Genomic DNA, 17,753 nt, shown 5'->3' on the forward strand with positions numbered 1-17,753 from the left:
TAGTAAAGTGGAGAGTTTACCGTGTGTCAGTTGCTGCGCTAACAGTTCATACAGGGGATCTCATTTAGTCCTCAAAACTCTGAGGTACAGACTGTTATTCTACCCATTGTAGACTGTTATTGTCCCCAGTGGGGACATCGAAGCCTGGGTAAGTTAAGAGCAGGTAACTACTTCTGGTCAAACTCAACCAGAAGCAAGAGGGAAGGAAGCTTGGAGGAAGCAGCCTCCAGAGGTTGCCCCCCCCCAACCCCGGGCACAGGACAGGACAGAGAAGGTGGAGACGGGAGACAGGCCCGAAGGGACAGGAGGGGATTAACAAGGTCCCGTGCTTTGGGTTCAGATAAAAGGAGAGAGTGTGTGGGCCTAGCGCTGGGCTGGTGGCCTCACTGCAGACCCTTAATCACAGCCTGGTTTTTATCCCTCGAGCCCGTGTGCTGCTTCTACCGAGTTCCTTCCCACTGAACTGTATGACCTTCCACTCTCTTCATTCTGCCTGTTCCCTCCCACTGGTGGCCCCTGACATACTTAGTACAAGATCCGGTACATCATACAGCTGTAGGAGGCAATGGAACCACAGGTGAGAGTGATTAAGCCTGGAGAATGCCAAGTGAGCGGCACACTGTCCCAGGGTCACCACTGTCTTGAGGCTTTGCAATGGGGCACAGCCCACCTCCCCTTCCCTCGACTCTTTTAAGTTCCCGTTCAGCCCCTGGGACCCTACTGTCCTCCTCCCAAAGCGATGCAGTCGACAGGAAGCTTTGGAGCCACAGAGACCGTGCCCAGCGCCAGCATCTCCTAACTCCGTGCCCTGGATCCCTCACCTGGCCCCCCTGCACACAGCATCCTCCCCTTCAGGGAGGTAAGGCCCTCCCCTGCTCAGAGAGACTAAGAAGACAAGATAGCAAAGGTAAAACATGTAGAACCTACGAGCACTTGATAAAGGGCTGGTTCTGGTCCCTCCTTCTGGAAATAATCATTCTAGTCTGGAGATTATAATTGCTGGTTAAAAAGAGAGGCTAAAACTGTGTATCGCACTTTGATTTTATGTACCTGGGATTAGGAAACTTGCCGTAAAAGATGGTTTTCTTGGTTTTACTGTGAAATTTCAGGACTTCCTTGGCAACAGCCTTTAGGAAGACAAGTCAGTCAAAGGCCACCCAGAGAGGGGCGAGTTGAAGGCGATGTATTCCTCTTCGGGGCTGGCCCTCTGCAGGGCGTGCTGTCACTGTGTCCTCCGTGGAGACGCCTATTCGTGCCTGGGCCAGAGTTAGCTCCCTGCTCCCCGTGATGCCAGGTCCCTTTGATTGTTTCTCTGACTCAAACTCGAGTTCCAGCCAGTGCCACCTGCCTGGGCTTCCCCAGGAGTCTGCAAGGACCACACAGTTGGGGCTCATCAGTGCCGGCCAGAGGGGTACAGCTGGTCCGACTAGGAGGGAACAGAGACGGTGAACCAGGTGGGGCCGGAGACCAGGAGGTGAGAGAGCAGACTCTCTCTCTGGAGCCGCGGGCAGGGTCTGAGTCTGGCCTTCGCCCCTGGGTGTGGTGGGGCTGCAGGTACCTCACACAGCTGCAGGGCTATGGCCTCCGTAGGAGTGGACGCTGAGTTTGCCGGTTCCCTGTCCAGCCTACGCTGAGGCCTTGAACACAGGACCACCCCCAGAGAAGGGGCTCACACAGCCCCACCAGCTGGGGACAGAGGCACCAATGGGGCAGGGGGAAGGATCCGGAGCCCGAAGTCACCCTCCCCACGTTCACAGCCAGTTCTTCTACTCACTAGCTGTGTGACGCTAGGCAATCTGTTGATAGTTAACCTCTCTTTGCCTCGGCTGGCTGTCATTCCGGACGCTGGCCAAGTCTGGGGGCCATTCAGTGTGCAGGCAGGGTTTTTGAGGAAGTCTTCAGTCTCACCACAGATCACCCCTGGGCTCTGGGCATGATGCCTGAAATTCCACTGCAGACCACTCATTCTTGGATGTGTTCATTCATTCAAACATTTAACTCTGAACTAGGCTGGATTTCCCAAAGTATGTTCCAGTACAACCGTGGCATACAAGCTGACAGCAGGGGTAATTTTAATTTTAATAGCCATGTATACTTTTAATTTCCTCATATCAATATTTAAGGCAAGCTCTATCAGCTTTCCATTTAAATAAACAATGCTAAGATTTCAGATAAATGTACCTCCCTTTAGATCATGATTCTTAGCATTATTCGCCCCCCCTCCTGTCTCGCTTCAGTCATCATGGCAACAATATCTTTCTGGTCAATTTTTTATGCTTTATACTTCAATTTTAATGGCCATACTTTTCTTTATTTCCTTGTAACATTATTTAAGGCAAGCAATAATCATTTTCCATTTATAGGGGTGACATAGGTTCCTTTTTAAATTAATTTCCATACTAAGTGAGTTAGTTAAAAGAAAATATTATGTAAATGAAAAGCCCAGGTGGAATATTACATGGCTGTTAGAAAGAATGAACTACTAATCTACATATCAATAGAGAGAGATAAGCTGAGATGAAAAGAATGTTGTAGACTCAATATGCATTTTGTGGCATCCTTTACAGAAAACTTAAAACATACCCCAGAGAGGACTACTGATATTTTTCATGACTACATGTATAGAACTGTAAAGATACGCAAAACTGACTAACAGGTTGGTGTCTCCAGTGGAAGGTAAAGGGGAAAGAGAGGAAGGAGGACGGCCAAGATTGATGATCAAAGGGGATATAAAGTATTAAGAGTTTTAAATCCTTTTTTTTTTTAAGGAGAGACAAAGTGACTTGAAGGAAATATAACATGATGCTAAAATTCTGGATGGAAGCAACACGATGTTTACCAGATATTCTTGCCTTTTCCTTTATTTTATAAATCTCTCAACATAAATAACACAGAGGGTATGAAGATGTGCAAAAAATCACCCAGAAGGGATAGCTGGAGGTGGCAACACCAAGCTAGGCCAGTTGCCAAGTTCCAAGGATGCGAAAATGACAGTCGAGTCCTGGCTCTCACAGTGTCATACTCGAGTGGTAGGTGCAGAAAGGAAACCGTCCCAAATCTGTGACAGATGTGAGGCAGGAAAGGCCTTCTGGAGGAGGCGACACCAGAGCTGTCGTTAAGAATCGGGGCTGGGATCCATTGGCCGATGAACAGAAAAATAAAAGATGATACATCCACACGTTGGAATGTTACTTGGCAGTAAAAAGGATTGAAGTACTGAGACATCCCTCGGCACAGATGCACCTGAATGACGCTGGGCTTAAATGAAAGAAACCAGACACAAAAGGCCACAGATTGTACGATTCCATTTTTACGAAACGGCCAGAATAGGCAAGTCCATAAAGAAAGAAAGTAGGTTAGCGACTGCAGAGGGCTGGGGGAAAGGGAGGCTGGGGAAGTAACAGGGAGGCTGCTCACGGGTACAGGGTTTCTTTTTGGTTTCAAATGCATAACGAATCAAATGAACTGAACAGTGTATTGACTGCTAACAGGCATGGGGTTTTGTTGATGAAAATGTTCTAAGATTGATTGTGTGATGGTTGCACAAGTCGGCGAATATACTAAAAATCACTTTATAACACTCTTTAAATGGGTGGATTCTATGACTTGTGAATTCTATTTCAATAAAGACGTTTAGGGCTCCCCTGGTGGCGCAGTGGTTGAGAGTCCACCTGCTGATGCAGGGGACGCGGGTTCGTGCCCCAGTCCGGGAAGATCCCACATGCCGCAGAGCGGCTGGGCCCGTGAGCCATGGCCGCTGAGCCTGCGCGTCCGGAGCCTGTGCTCCGCAACGGGAGAGGCCACAACAGTGAGAGGCCCGCGTACCGCAAAAAAAAAATAATAATAATAAAAATAAATAAATAAATAAATAAAATAAGGCTTTTATATTCAAGTAAAATAAAGACTCAGGACTAGGGTGTGATGGAGCTGGAGGGATCGTGACTGAAAACAGCTCAGCCCATCTCCCTACTTCAGCAAAGCTTTCTCTCTCCCGCTCTGCACAATCTATGCTTGGGATGCTGAGACACAGTAAAGACCCAGGCAGACAGGACCTGTGCCGCCGTGCAGGTTCTTGCCTGGTGAGCAGAGAGAAGCAATCACTCTGATGGTCTAAAGTGACACAGAAATGCCTTAAAAACGTTGTAGGAAATCGTCAGATCTGGAAGGTGGGGAAACACCGTTCAGACAGAGGGAATGACGTGTACAACAGTGTGGAAGCAAGAGAGACTGAGGTTTTGCAAGGAGTTTGGGCAGGATGTAAGCACTGAAAGGAGATGGCTGTAAAGAGACAGGCCGGGGGTGGAAGAGCCTTGGACACACACTGATGAAACCTCCGACAAGACCCGGCTTCCCATCTTTCCTCCTGCACCACCTACCCCTCCCCACAGTGTGTGAAAGGAAAACTCCATTTCCTCTGGGACTGTCCTCTACAAAGATCTTGTCTAAGCTGGTGCTGCATTCTTTTGTTGCCTCCCAGACAAGAGACCATAGCCTGCCTAGAATCTGCTTCTGCTGACCCCTCTGGTTTCCGGAAAATGAACTTTGTGTACATGAACCAGATGATCCCTTGTGCAGCGTAGATGGCCGTCCCAGCCAGGAGCTAGCTCTACGCGGCCAAGTCACTCTCACAGACAGCACTTACACGGCCTTGGGAGGAGACTCTAAATAAACTTGCTTTGAGTCGGTTAATTAAAGTCACGACCACATCTTGTCTATCTCAAGATGATAAAAAATGAGCTATGATGTCTCCCCAGTGCTCTCTGGATTTAACGTGATAAATATCAGGAATAATATATCGTATGGAGAGCTCACCGAGGCACAGGGGAAAGGTATCTCCCATCTTTATTACATTGCCTCTCCTCCACGAGGGCCGCCTGATTTGGAGGGGGCTTAGTTCCTTCATTTATCACGGCTACTGGCAACAGGAGCTGGATGTCAAAGCCCCATTTTCTTCCCTCATCCCCCCGTCATGCTAGATATGACTGATTCATGGCTGGGCCGGCCTAACAGCCGGATCCCACACACTCCACCTTGTAATCGTGAAAAATACTCTCTCCCCTTCAGCGGGACTGTCACCCTCACTGCCTTATCCACAGGCAAGACTTTATTCTTTTCCTCTTGCCACTGGGTTCAAATGAAAAGAGAAGTAAAACCACATTTCTAAAGAAGCGGTCCATTTTCTTTAATCTCTTCAAATTGCTTGTCCACTCGAACTCTCTTTTTGCCAATGGGAAGACACACCGGCGCTGAATAAAACATTCAGACCCCTGGCAGCATCTGGATAAGGTCGGGTCAGGCTGCTCAGGGAGGAATACTAACACTCGCAGGTAGGGCGACATTAGTCACTGGCCTTTCTCTTTCCACGTCCCGGGCACAGAAACAGCGTGGAATGATACCAGCGGTGGAAATCTCCTGTGTATAACACACCTTGTAACGGTTCTGTTGAAAAAGTTGACTCTATTTAACATATGCAAGGCACGGTCTGGCAACTTGAAAAGGTTCAGGGGGTTCCTTTCTCTGCACATTGGCACCCAAGGGTGTCGACTAAAACTTACAATGTGTTTCTATAATAAATGACACAGAGAAGTTAGGATGCACGCAGATTGAGGACTGCAGTCAGCTTCAGGGCCAGGACTGCCTCAGCTGTGCGCAGGAGGGCAATGCCTAAGGAAGACACCAAAGGGGATGAGGAAACGAAGGCGCAGCTACAGAAAACAGCTGATGTGCAAGGCACAGGAGAAACTGACCAGGTGAGCGCAAAATCTGGTAGCTTTAGCAGCTTAGTAAGCAATGGTATGAAGTGTACAAGCTCACCCACAATGCCTGGCTTACAGGAGGCAAACCATGAATTTTTTTGTACAAAGGGATATTGAATGCTGGAGCTTTGATTTCTTAAAACTGCTTAAAGTAAAAGAAGGAAAGTTCCAATTTATCTAACTCAAAATAATTTAGGCAGAGTTTGACATTTTTGACACTTAGACACTTGTTACTGTTGTCTTTTAATCTAATTCATATTGTTTATCTGTTCCTACTTATTTAATAAATTACTTTAGGGCTTCCCTGGTGGCGCAGTGGTTGAGAATCTGCCTGCTAATGCCGGGGACACGGGTTCGAGCCCTGGTCTGGGAGGATCCCACATGCCGCGGAGCAACTAGGCCCATGAGCCACAACTACTGAGCCTGCGCGTCTGGAGCCTGTGCTCCGCAACAAGAGAGGCACGCAATAGTGAGAGGCACGCGCACCACAATGAAGAGTGGCCCCCGCTTGCCACAACTAGAGAAAGCCCTCACACAGAAACGAAAACCCAACACAGCAAAAATAAATTAATAAACTCCTACCCCCAACATCTTCTTTAAAAAACAATAAAATAAAATAAATTACTTTATAAAATACATATGCATTTATTAATACATATATATATATATATACACACACACACATATAATTTACACATATCAAATGGAATTCTCCCCCAGAACTTAGAATCCCAGTCCTCAAGTTGTTTTCCGCCCCATAAATAACCTGGTGGCAGGGGAGAGATATAGGGCATTGCTGCGGAGAAAGAAATCAATAGTGTTTTTAACACAGGCTCTAAATCTGAATTAGCTACAGGAATATCATGCATGGTTATAAACTAAAAAACTCTAATTTATTTACAAATAGTTCCACATGTTTTTCATATTGTCAGTACTGATAACACAAGTATTAACGTGCAAACGATGGACATACAAACTAGAAAGATCCATGTGACTAGGAATGAAGAATTTGACCAAAAACCTAACAGTGAACAGTGGTGGAAGCAGGAGAGGAAAGCAAGTTGGCAAAATGCACCCAAAAGCCTTAAAAGGTCTCTACCCCTTGGCCTCAAAATTCCACATTCTAAGAGTTCATCTTAAGGGCATCATCAGAAATACACACGAAAGATTTATATTCAAATATGTTCACCGCAGACACATTTACAAAGAGAACAAATGGAATCAAAGTATTCAGGAAAAGGAAATGGATTAAATAAATTATGGTGGATGCAAGGGACAGACTTGCATCTATTACACAATGAATGAATGAATGACGTTCCAAATCAACACTTGCCCAGAAACCCTTAAGAGAAGAAAAGAAGTATGAACTGGCCTCACCAGATATCTAGGGATAAGTGGCTCAGATTGTCAGGATCAATGAAGTAAAGACAAACTCACTGGAACAGATCAGTTTGAACTCATAATGTGTTTTCTCTAAAAACAGGTTAACCCACGTGAAATTGCCAATATCGGATCACTTTAACCAATAACATGACAATTTCATATAGCTTAACTGAATACATTTTCCCAAGCTCTAGCTAATGAGAAGACTAGAAACAATGAAAAACCCAGCAGCAATGGCACGCCTCCTACCTAAAACACATTTTTCAGTAAAAAGGAACAAAGACCCCTTAGAGAAATGGCTAATTCTAGGTCTGGGGCAGAAGATGAACAAGAGGAGCCATGTGCAGCCTGTGTACATTTCTGCCACGACAGGAAGCACGGATGTCATCAAAGACTACGGAATTGTGTCTCAGAGAACCCAGGCGCCGGCCTAAAGAGGCTTCCACTGACCACAGACAGGTCAATTTGAATATAGATAATAATGTTAACTGAAACATTATTATCTGAATAATTACTGAAAAGCACATCAAATGTGCTTCAATCCGTGTTTTCACAGAACACAAAACACACATTAGTTACCTTCAAGTAAGGAAGATTAAGGAACCAACTGCTTAGTTTGAAATCTGCCAAAGAGTTAATAAAGGGAAGTTTATCTTAATAAAAGTCTTTCAGCTAATAAGGGCAGAAGAAATGATAAACTTGGAATATCACTATTCCACAGGCCCCAGTGAAATAATTACTTAGGCAATAATCATTAATGACTACCAATGCCACAAAAGTAAGGACAATCAGATATTACATACCATCTGATGGGAATATGCTACACCACATGAAGTCATCTTGCCAAAACTTCAAACCAGAACCTAGCAAAGTTCTAGAGCTAACTATCAATTTACTGGAAATACAGAGTAGAGAGGAACATGTTATAAAGATATCACAGGGACATAATTTCAGACCGTGGGAAAATCTACAGAAAAAATTAACATATAAACTGCAAGAAAAAAAGTGCATGTGCGCGCGTGCACACGCAGGGAGACTTTTAAATTAAAACACACTTCTGAGACATATCAGCCAATTGCAGTTTATGGACTTAACTGGACCTTATTCAAACAAACCGTAAAAATCTTTTATAAGCCAATTGGGGAAATTTGAACAGTGACTGAATATTTCATGATGATAAGAAATTACTATTAATTTTTAGGTGAGATAATGACACTGTGGGTATGTATTTAATGATAAGCCCTTATCTTTTAGAGATCCAGGCTCATGTATTGATAAAAGACATGATGGTTAAGAGGTCCTTCAAAATACCTCCATGGCAGATGAATCAAAAGTGTTGAAACTTGGGCTTCCCTGGTGGCGTAGTGGTTGAGAGTCCGCCTGCCGATGCAGGGAACGCGGGTTCGTGCCCCGGTCCGGGAAGATCCCACATGCCGTGGAGCGGCTGAGCCCGTGAGCCATGGCCGCTGAGTCTGTGCGTCCGCAGCCTGTGCTCCGCAACAGGAGAGGCCACAACAGGGAGAGGCCCGCGTACCGAAGTGTTGAACCTGGGGAACTGTACATGAAGGTTTATAACAGTGGTGTGTTTCTTGTCATATCTGTTTGAAATTTTCCAGCCTCAAAAAGTTCTTTAAAAGTTTGAAAATAATCATTAAGATTGTTAAAATGTGTCAATGTATTTGTTTTCAGAAAAGGGATGTTACAAAATTGCATGTACTGTATGATTCCAAATTGGTATATAAATATATACGTATAACACAAGAGAAGAGACTAAAATTATACACTCCAAAATGCAAACTGTAATTATCTTAGGGTGCAGGGATTATGTAAGGCTTTTATTTCCTTTATATTTTTATTTTCTGTAATTTGTACTTCTTTATAGTTATCACACACATTTTAATCTAAAAAGTATTACCACTCTTTACCTCTAACAGTGTACATAATGTTCAAGAATTTGATTAAACATACTCCCATCTATAAATAAATACGATCTAAAATGTGGGTCAAAATTAATGGCAAAATGCTAAATGTTGGAAACATTCTGATGAGTGACAGAATGTCTTGCATTTTATCTGATGCTCAACCTCCTATAAAAACAGATCTAGCATCCTCACTGAAGGGACAAGAATAATGGGAATGGGCAGAGCATTCGGTGCAATGCTGTGATTTGGACATTAATACTATGTCCACTTCATGCACAAAGGGGAAGGAAAGTAGACTCTGAAAGTGAAAATCCAAACATTTCCAAATGTCTTAGTTGTGCCCAGATTTGGGCATTTTTTAAAATTAATTTTTATTGGCGTATAGTGATTTACGATGTTATGTTAGTTTCTGCCATACAGCAAAGTGAATCAGTTATACATATACATATATCCACTCTTTTTAAGATTCTTTTCCCATATAGGTCATTACAGAGTATTGAGTAGAGTTCCCTGTGCTGTACAGTAGGTTGGACTTTTTACCTACATATCTGTATTATGATATGTACCCCAGGATATCATTAATTCCCACTTACTTCAAACAGGTGTATCAACAAGGAAAGGTACAGGTGTACAATGCCATCTGAATCTTCAGGGCAAACACTTGACAAAGTCATGGGATTCTTCTAGACTTGAGCCAAGCTGTCTCAGAGCTGGTTCTAATTAAAAGCAGCATAAATCACTCTATGGATTTTGGGCTGGGCTGGAAATGTTTTAGATCAAGCATACCTCAGAGATACTGCGGGTTCGGTTCCAGACCACTGCAATAAAGCGAATATGTCCATAAAGCGAATCATGTGAATGCTTTGGTTCCCCAGTGCGCATAAAAGTTATATTTACACTATACTGAAGTATTAAGTGTGTCTAAAAAAAACAATGCACATGCCTTGATTAAAACTACTTTACTGCTAAAAAATGCTAACCATCATCTGAGCCTTCAGCAAGTCGCAGTAGTAACATCCAAGATCACCGATCACAGATTACCATACAAGTATAATAACAATGAAAAAGTTTGAAATATTGTGAGAATTACCAAAAGGCGACACAGAGACATGAAGTGAGCTAATGTTGTTGGAAAAATGGTGCCGATAGACTTGCTCGACACAGAATTGCCACAAACCTTCAATTTGTTTAAAAAAAAAAAAAAAAAAAAAGGAGCAGTATCCGAGAAGTGCAATAAAGTGAAATGCAATAAAAAGAGGTGTGCCTGTAATGGAATGGAGGAATGGAAGCCATTCTGAAAAGTGAAACAAAACACTAGTGGAATGTATGTGCTTGCCAGGGCTTCAGAAGATAAATGTTCAGCCACTCATTCACCAGATACTATCCAGCATCTAGTTGGTGTCAAATCCCAGGCCAGGCAGTGGGAAAGAAAACAGGCAGATGAAACGGTCCCCAGCTTTGCAGAGCTCACAGTTTACCGGGAGAGACAGATTTTAATCCAATAAAAACACAAATCTATAATTACAAGTGGGGGTGAACGCCAAAAGAACTGGCTACTTTGTGAGCATAGGACAGGGGGCCTGGTCCAGCGCTGGTGCTCAGAGCAGGTGCCTTCCAGCTGAGATGTGAAAGATGTGAAAGCAGCACGTGGCACCCACGCAGCTGGAGAGGTGAGTTGGGGAGAAGACGCACAAAGCAGAAAAGCGCTGTCTTAAGATGGTACTTCCCAGGGATGAAGAGGAAACAAGCATGACTGGAACCCAGGGAGCTCAGAATGAGGTCGGGAAGGCAGGCAGAGGGTGGTGGATCCTCTCATTTAATCCGCATAACAGCCCTGGGATGCAGGTATTATTATTATCCAAGATGGAGCAATTTCCCACAACTAGTAGGACTTAGAGCTGGGACTCAAACCCGGACTCCAAAGTCCACCCTCTCACCATGCTCTGTTTCTTCTATGTTCACAGGGCCGCTGTGTTGGGAATGACTGAGAGTGGCAGGGTGGGGTTGGAAGACCACCCAAGAAGCTCTCAGAGTCATCGGTTTCCTATCACCCTGTATAATTCACAAAAAGCTTACAGTACACTGAGGAAAGACATTCCAACTAATGGGCCATCCTAGGTACTTAGTGATTCCCTTGACAAGGTGCCACTGGGATCTCCAAGCCCTCTTCCGGTCTTGGGATGAATCAGAATTCCAAAGGAGGTAGAGATTTGGTAAAAGTTCCTTAGCTGACACAGGCCATAGGACTAGCTAGCATCCTGGCTGGCCAGAATTTAAAACTCCCTAGGAAAATGTTGTTCTCAGAAAAATTCCAATATGTGTGATTAGGCAGAAAACAATGTCCTTTGAGTGTCAATCATCCCTAAACCAGGTAAGGGTAGGTTCCCAGAAATTCCCATAAAAATTCCCCGAAAGGCCACTAAGGGCATAAGAAGGACAAGAAGGGAGGTCCCAAAGCCCACGGTGTTTGGATAGACTGTGTGTGTGGATAGATTGCTTCTTGCCCAGAATAGGATAACAATGCTTCAGTCCGAACTACCATTGAAGACCCACCAGGTACCTGGGCTTTGCTTTATTAATATACCTAATGGCCACCCTGTGAAGTAGGCATTACAATTCCCACTCTGTGGATGAGAAATGTACATTTGGATCTAGATTTATTTGACTTCAAGTCTCTCCCCCAGAATAAATGAATTATTGAATGAAGAGGTTGCAGGAAAAAAAGTTGACTGATATCAATGGATATCAAACCCCGAAAAATTCCCCCTGACCTTCCTCCATGCTTCTCACTCTCTTGGATCTCCAGAAGCTGGAATTCCAGCTGAAGGAGAAGTTCTGATAAAGGAGAGGAAGGCAGGGCAGGCTCCCCTAAATCTGCAACCCCCTGGGGTCAGCATTTGCAGGCATACTACCCACGTGGAATGCCTCATGGCAGGAAGGGGATCATTCCCAGGGAAACAGCACAGAGTACCTCTGCAGAGAGGACAAGCCCCATTTCAAACTTTGATTCCAATTTGGCATTCAAGACTCCTGTGGCCTCTGGGATTTTTATTTCCTCTTTCTCTGACAGGATGGTGACATCCTGATTCTAGGTTAATGACTAAAATATGAGAATTCTCATTAGATGCTCCCCCATAGTACCTCCCTCTCCCCTACTGCTAGAGACAACTTCTATAAAAATCATTTGCTCCTTTCCATACTGCATAGACTTGGGTTTAAGCATTAATTCAGTTGCCTCAGGCTGTCACCAAGAAAATTACTTATTAATTTCTATGCACTGCAAAGCCATCTCTAAAACAAATAGAGAGTTGACTTGAGATTAACAGCGTTAACCTCCATGTTCTGGCTTTGTACTTTCTGTCAGAGTCTCGAAATGTTTCAGATATAGCGTCCTACACATTTGGTCACATTTACAAAATGCAAATTTACTCAACATTAATTGAAAACGTCCATCGGTGAGGTCTTGAAAGTTTGCACCCTTTCAAGCTATTAAAAGGCTAATGAGAGACATTTTCTCCCATATATTATGATACAACTAATTATTTCCACCTCCTCCTGTCTAAAAAAAAAAACGACTCAGTAGATTAATAGGCTGTAACCTTTTGAGCTTCAGCCCTCTAAGAATATGAAGAGTGTTATGGACCCTCTCCCTAGTAAAACCCAGCGTTTCACCCAGTTATGCACATGCACACACAAAAAAAGTAATTTTGCACAGACATAAAACAGCATTTCGGTTATTTCCTGGCTCACCTAAGATCCCAGGAACCCTGAAGAATGTTCTGCCTCTCCTCTTTTTTCAGTCTACTCAACTGTTTATTAAACCGATGGCTGCCCGTTTCATTAGTAGTGTCGGTGCTGAGTGAAGGACGCTTGCAGAATGATAAGCGGCATTTGTGTTTATTTCTCTGCTCCCACACTAAATTATCAGGTGTTTTGCATGCACTTTAAGAATGTGCTCATGGCCTCTGGAGAAGACAGATAAATGCACCATTGGAATGGGGCAGGGGGTGTCATACCTGGCACCCCAGGGAAGTTACAGCAGAAGGGGAAGGCTCTTCTCCGAAGCCCAGCAGCTGGCCCAAGGTGGGTGTTCAATAAAGCTGCTTTGGGGACTTCCCCGGTGGTCCAGGGGTTGAAACTCCGCGCTTCCACTGCAGGGAGTGCGGGTTCGATCTCTGGTGGGGGAACTAAGATCCTGCATGCCATGTGGAAAGGCCAAAAAGTTAAAAATAAATAAATAATTAAAAAAAATAAAGCTGCTTTGGTTATCATTGTGAAGTCATTACCTTTGAGAACCTGGTCCTTGATGCAGTTAGGTTGACCCTGCCACCATGCTACGTCCCTTTGGTCTACACAGGAGGTCTGTGCAGCCTCAGTGTTCTCTTAAGCTGTGTCCCAGAGCATATCATAATTTTTCTATACTATCTACTATGTGCCAGGCCTCCTATTTCTTTTCTAATATTGAAACAACTCTCTAAAGTAGGGGTCATGATTGCAATTTTACAAATAAAGAAACTGAGGCTCAGAGAGGTGAAGGGACTCACGCTGGCTTACTGGCTGATAAGTGTTGAAGCCGGATTCCACCGGACCCATCTGACTCCAGCGTCCCCGCTCTCTGTCAAGGGCCAGGCTGTCTCTCTCATCTCTACAGCCCTTTTCACTTTGCTTACACACCAACTCATCTCTCGAAAACAAACCCAGAGGAGTATTTTGTTACCTTCGATTTGGTAAATGGGGAATTTGAGGGGCAAGGAGACCAAGCGACTTGCCCAAGGTCACACAGATGGCAAAGAGCGGATGCGGGGCTGGAAGCCAGGTCTTGGGTCCTGGGCCACTGCCGACTCTGCACCATGCCTGACGCCCAGCTGACAGGAAGCAGGAAGGCGTGCCCACACTTCTGCCACCGTGTACCCGCTGTGGACCACCCAGAAATGGTACTTACTGGCCCTGGAACCTGGGCTTGGTGGGAGCAAAGACAGAGCAGGAGAATGAGAATAAATTTGAGGCAGACTCATAAAAAGACTACATGGGAAATATATTTTTAACGAATTAATTTTTCCCCTGAGTATATTTATGAGCCTGTTCTCCCCAGCAAGCCTGTTCGTTTTGCACAGACATAATTTTCAGGACAAGCCCCATGCAATATGTCCGGGGGCAGCACCCTCCTTTTGTCTGCGGTAGGGGGAGAAGGAGGTCAAAGGGTCCTCCCACCTATTTGTGCTTTGCTCTGGGCCCAGAGCAGCGTGCCCCAGTATCCCCTAGGCTAGAGAGTGCCTGGACGGCTGAGCGGTTTGAAGGTCTTGGAGCGTAACCTCCCCATTTTACAGAGGGGTCCTGAGGTCCAGGAAGAGGAAGGACTCACCCAAGGTCCCCAGTCAATTGTGCAGCGGCTACAGGCACAGACGGTAGAGCCAGACTGCCTGATTTGAATGCCAGCTCTGTCTCTCACTAACCATGTGACTTTGGATGGATAATTCAGTCTGAGCACAGAATTACTCGAAGACATAGGAATCTTCCCCAGCGCATCTCAAATCATGCAAGCTGCCAGCCACCTGATTTCTTCCCCAGGTCAGCTTTGGATAACACCACCCCGTTGCACTGCAGCAGCAGAGACCCAGTTCTAACAGCTTCTGAGTCTGTGTCCTCTCCATTACACCAAGTTCCAACTCACCTATGCCGTCCTTGTTGTCAAGAGATGCCTGGAATAAGGAAACTATACAAATATCCCTTGATCTTCAAACCCGTTCACTTAGATGCTTCTCCCAAATAGAGAAGCCCAGAGTCAATTTGGTGCCTGAAAGTTGAGAGAAAAGCATCAAGACTTTGGATAGCAAGGGATACCTGCTCTATCTCAAAACATTTATGCAAACGATTAATCTCCTCACTCGGGACAGCAAGAGTTGCAGTAGTAAGGATGCCTCCCCGGGACCCTTCCGGGTGGCCGCCAGGACACAGACAGTCCACACCTCAACCACTCCAGGGATATGGTGGTTACGTTCACCCAACCCGTTGACAACTGTTAAGTCACTCCTCATTAGAAAATAGCCAAGAATGACCAAACAAGGCTCTGCCCATCTTCCTAGTCCAAGAACGTCTTCCCTCCACGTGCCACGTGTAAAAATTGGTTTGATTTACCACAAAATGAAACAGAGGCAAAGCTTGACCACATCCCACCCCCACTGGCTTCCTAAGAATACCAATCCTTTACCTGGATTTATTGGAGGCCCTTAAAAAAACACCAGGCGTAGCTGTTGAGTTCTTTGGCAGAAGGGCATCCTAGCCTTTTGACATGGCGCTGTCAAGATGTTCCAAGATGAATAAAAGCTAGAAGAGGCAGTGTCAAGCTCTCCTCAACAGAAGGCTGACATGAGAAAGGAAGGACACGCGCCCACCATTCAACCGGGGCTCCTCTTTCTTCAGCCTAATTTATGCCACAGAGCCCTTACCCTCTTTCTCTGGCTGTAATATCATGTGCCAACGAGGGGACGTCAAGGCGGAAGATGCCATTTATCTGCCATTTGGGGTCCTTCGAGAAAATATTGTTGGGCACGCATTTTTAATGAACAATTCCAAAAGTGCATTCAGGAGTTTAGATTTCAGTTACATCATCTCCAGTGAGGGGACAAGACCATTTTTCTTGTAAAAAGACTGAAGAGGGGTAGGAAAGAACATTGGGTGTCAGGTACCTGATTAGTCCTGTGTCCTCCCACCCTGGGGCTGTTTCCTCAATGGGAGAATGTGGGGTACAAGGTCTCCACCGCGCCTCAGCCCCATGTTCTCTGAGTCTTCCGCCTGTCTGGTGAGAGGAGACCTCCCGTACGCATTAGAAGACAAGGAAACTGGAGGCTGCAAGTGTGACCCGCACTCCCCACTTCTGTCCACTTCTTAGCTCCCTGATGATACAGTTCAGCATACACCCAGCTTTAAAGAGTCAGTATCAGGGAGCAATGCAAATCAAAACTACAATGAGGTCTCACCTCACGCCAGTCAGAATGGCCATCATCAAGAAATCTATAAACAAGAAATGCTGGAGACGGTCTGGAGGAAAGAGAACCCTCCTACACTATTGGTGGGAATGTAAATTGGTACAGACACTATGGAGAACAGTATGAAGATTCCTTAACAAACTAGAAACAGAGCTACCATATGATCCAGCAATCCCACTCCTGGGCATATATCCGGAGAAAACCATAATTCGGAAGGATATATGCACCCCAATGTTCATTGCAGCACAATTTACAATAGCCAGGACATGGAAGCAGCCTAAATGTCCATCCACAGAGGAATGGATAAAGAAGATGTGGTACATGTATACAATGGAATATTACTCAGCCATAAAAAGAACAAAATAATGTCATTCGCAGCGACATGGACGGGCCTAGAGATTGTCATACTGAATGAAGTAAGTCTGACAGAGGAAGACAAAATGTCAAATGATATCGCTTATATATGGAATCTAAAAAAATGGTACAAATGAACCTATTTACAAAACAGAAATTGAGTCACAGATGTAGAAAACAAATTTATGGTTACCGGGGGGGTGGGGGCGGGGGAAGGGGCGAGGGATAAATTGGGAGATTGGGATTGACATATACACACTGCTATATATATAAAATAGATAACTAATAAGAGCCTACTGTATAGCACAGGGAACTCTATTCGGTGCTCCGTAATGACCTATATGGGAATGAAGTCTAGAGAGTGGATATGTGTATACGTATGGCTGATTCCCTTTGCTGTGCAGCAGAAACTAACACAACATTGTAAATCAACTATACTCCTATTAAAAAATTAATTAAAAAAAACCCAAACAAACCAACAAAAAAAGAGAGTCAGTATCAGGGAAATAAGAAAGAGCAGGGGCTCTGCGGGCAGCCATCCTGGGGCTTGTATTCTACCTCTAACCAGAGGTCTAACACTGGAGAAGTGACCTAACTCTTCATTTCCATCCCTATAATGGGTATAATATTATCTACTTCACAAGAGGAGGATGTGGCATGGGGTATGTCAAGCAGCTAGCATGTGCCTGGCACTCAGCAAGCCCTCCAGACGGGAAAGGGTGACTTCGCATCCTGCTGCCGCCCCCGGCTCTGTGGTTTTTGCCAGCACACAGCTCCTGACAGTTCTCAGTGCTGCCGCATGCCGTGATGGACAGCGTGTTTCATCACTGAACCAAAACACAGAAGATGCAGAGCCAAGGCGAAATGCTAAGAGAACCAGCTGAAGCTCTGACCTCTCAGAAACAGCTTTGGCTTCTCTGAACTTGGCCTTCGGGAACTCTATCCGCTGTATTCTGGCGACTTTGAAATTCACTGAGGTCTCCAACCTGAGTCTTTGGAGATCTGTGTTAGACTGACCAAGGTGAAGCAGAGGGATCAGGAGATGGGGAGAAGAAATAAGGAGGACTCCTAGAAGAATCAAACGATAGTGATCCCAGCACCAGATATGAAAATAACACAAACGCCAAAGCTCTGGGGGAAATTTAACTTCAAAATTTACAATATTTAGACATCTGAAATATAGCATGTCTCATCTCTGTGTTTTGCATGTGTGCATTTCTTACATGCAGACACTCCCCAAGCCCACATTCCCTACCAAGTTCTTAATTCATTGAGTCAGATAGTTTGGGGAAGAGTATTCTAAAGGCTTGGCAATGTTTTTACGAGGATGACTTCAAATTTCGAACAATAAA

General features: G+C 44.8%; 1 protein-coding gene across 1 annotated transcript in view; it reads right to left on the reverse strand.

The window, feature by feature from the left end:
* The window catches only part of CLSTN2 (calsyntenin 2), a 634,178-nt gene that overhangs the window by 528,448 nt on the left and 87,977 nt on the right, over window positions 1–17,753 (reverse strand). The window lies entirely within an intron of this gene.

The sequence above is a fragment of the Lagenorhynchus albirostris genome, chromosome 5 (assembly GCF_949774975.1).
Source record: "Lagenorhynchus albirostris chromosome 5, mLagAlb1.1, whole genome shotgun sequence".
In the NCBI taxonomy this organism is placed as follows: Eukaryota; Metazoa; Chordata; class Mammalia; order Artiodactyla; family Delphinidae; genus Lagenorhynchus; species Lagenorhynchus albirostris.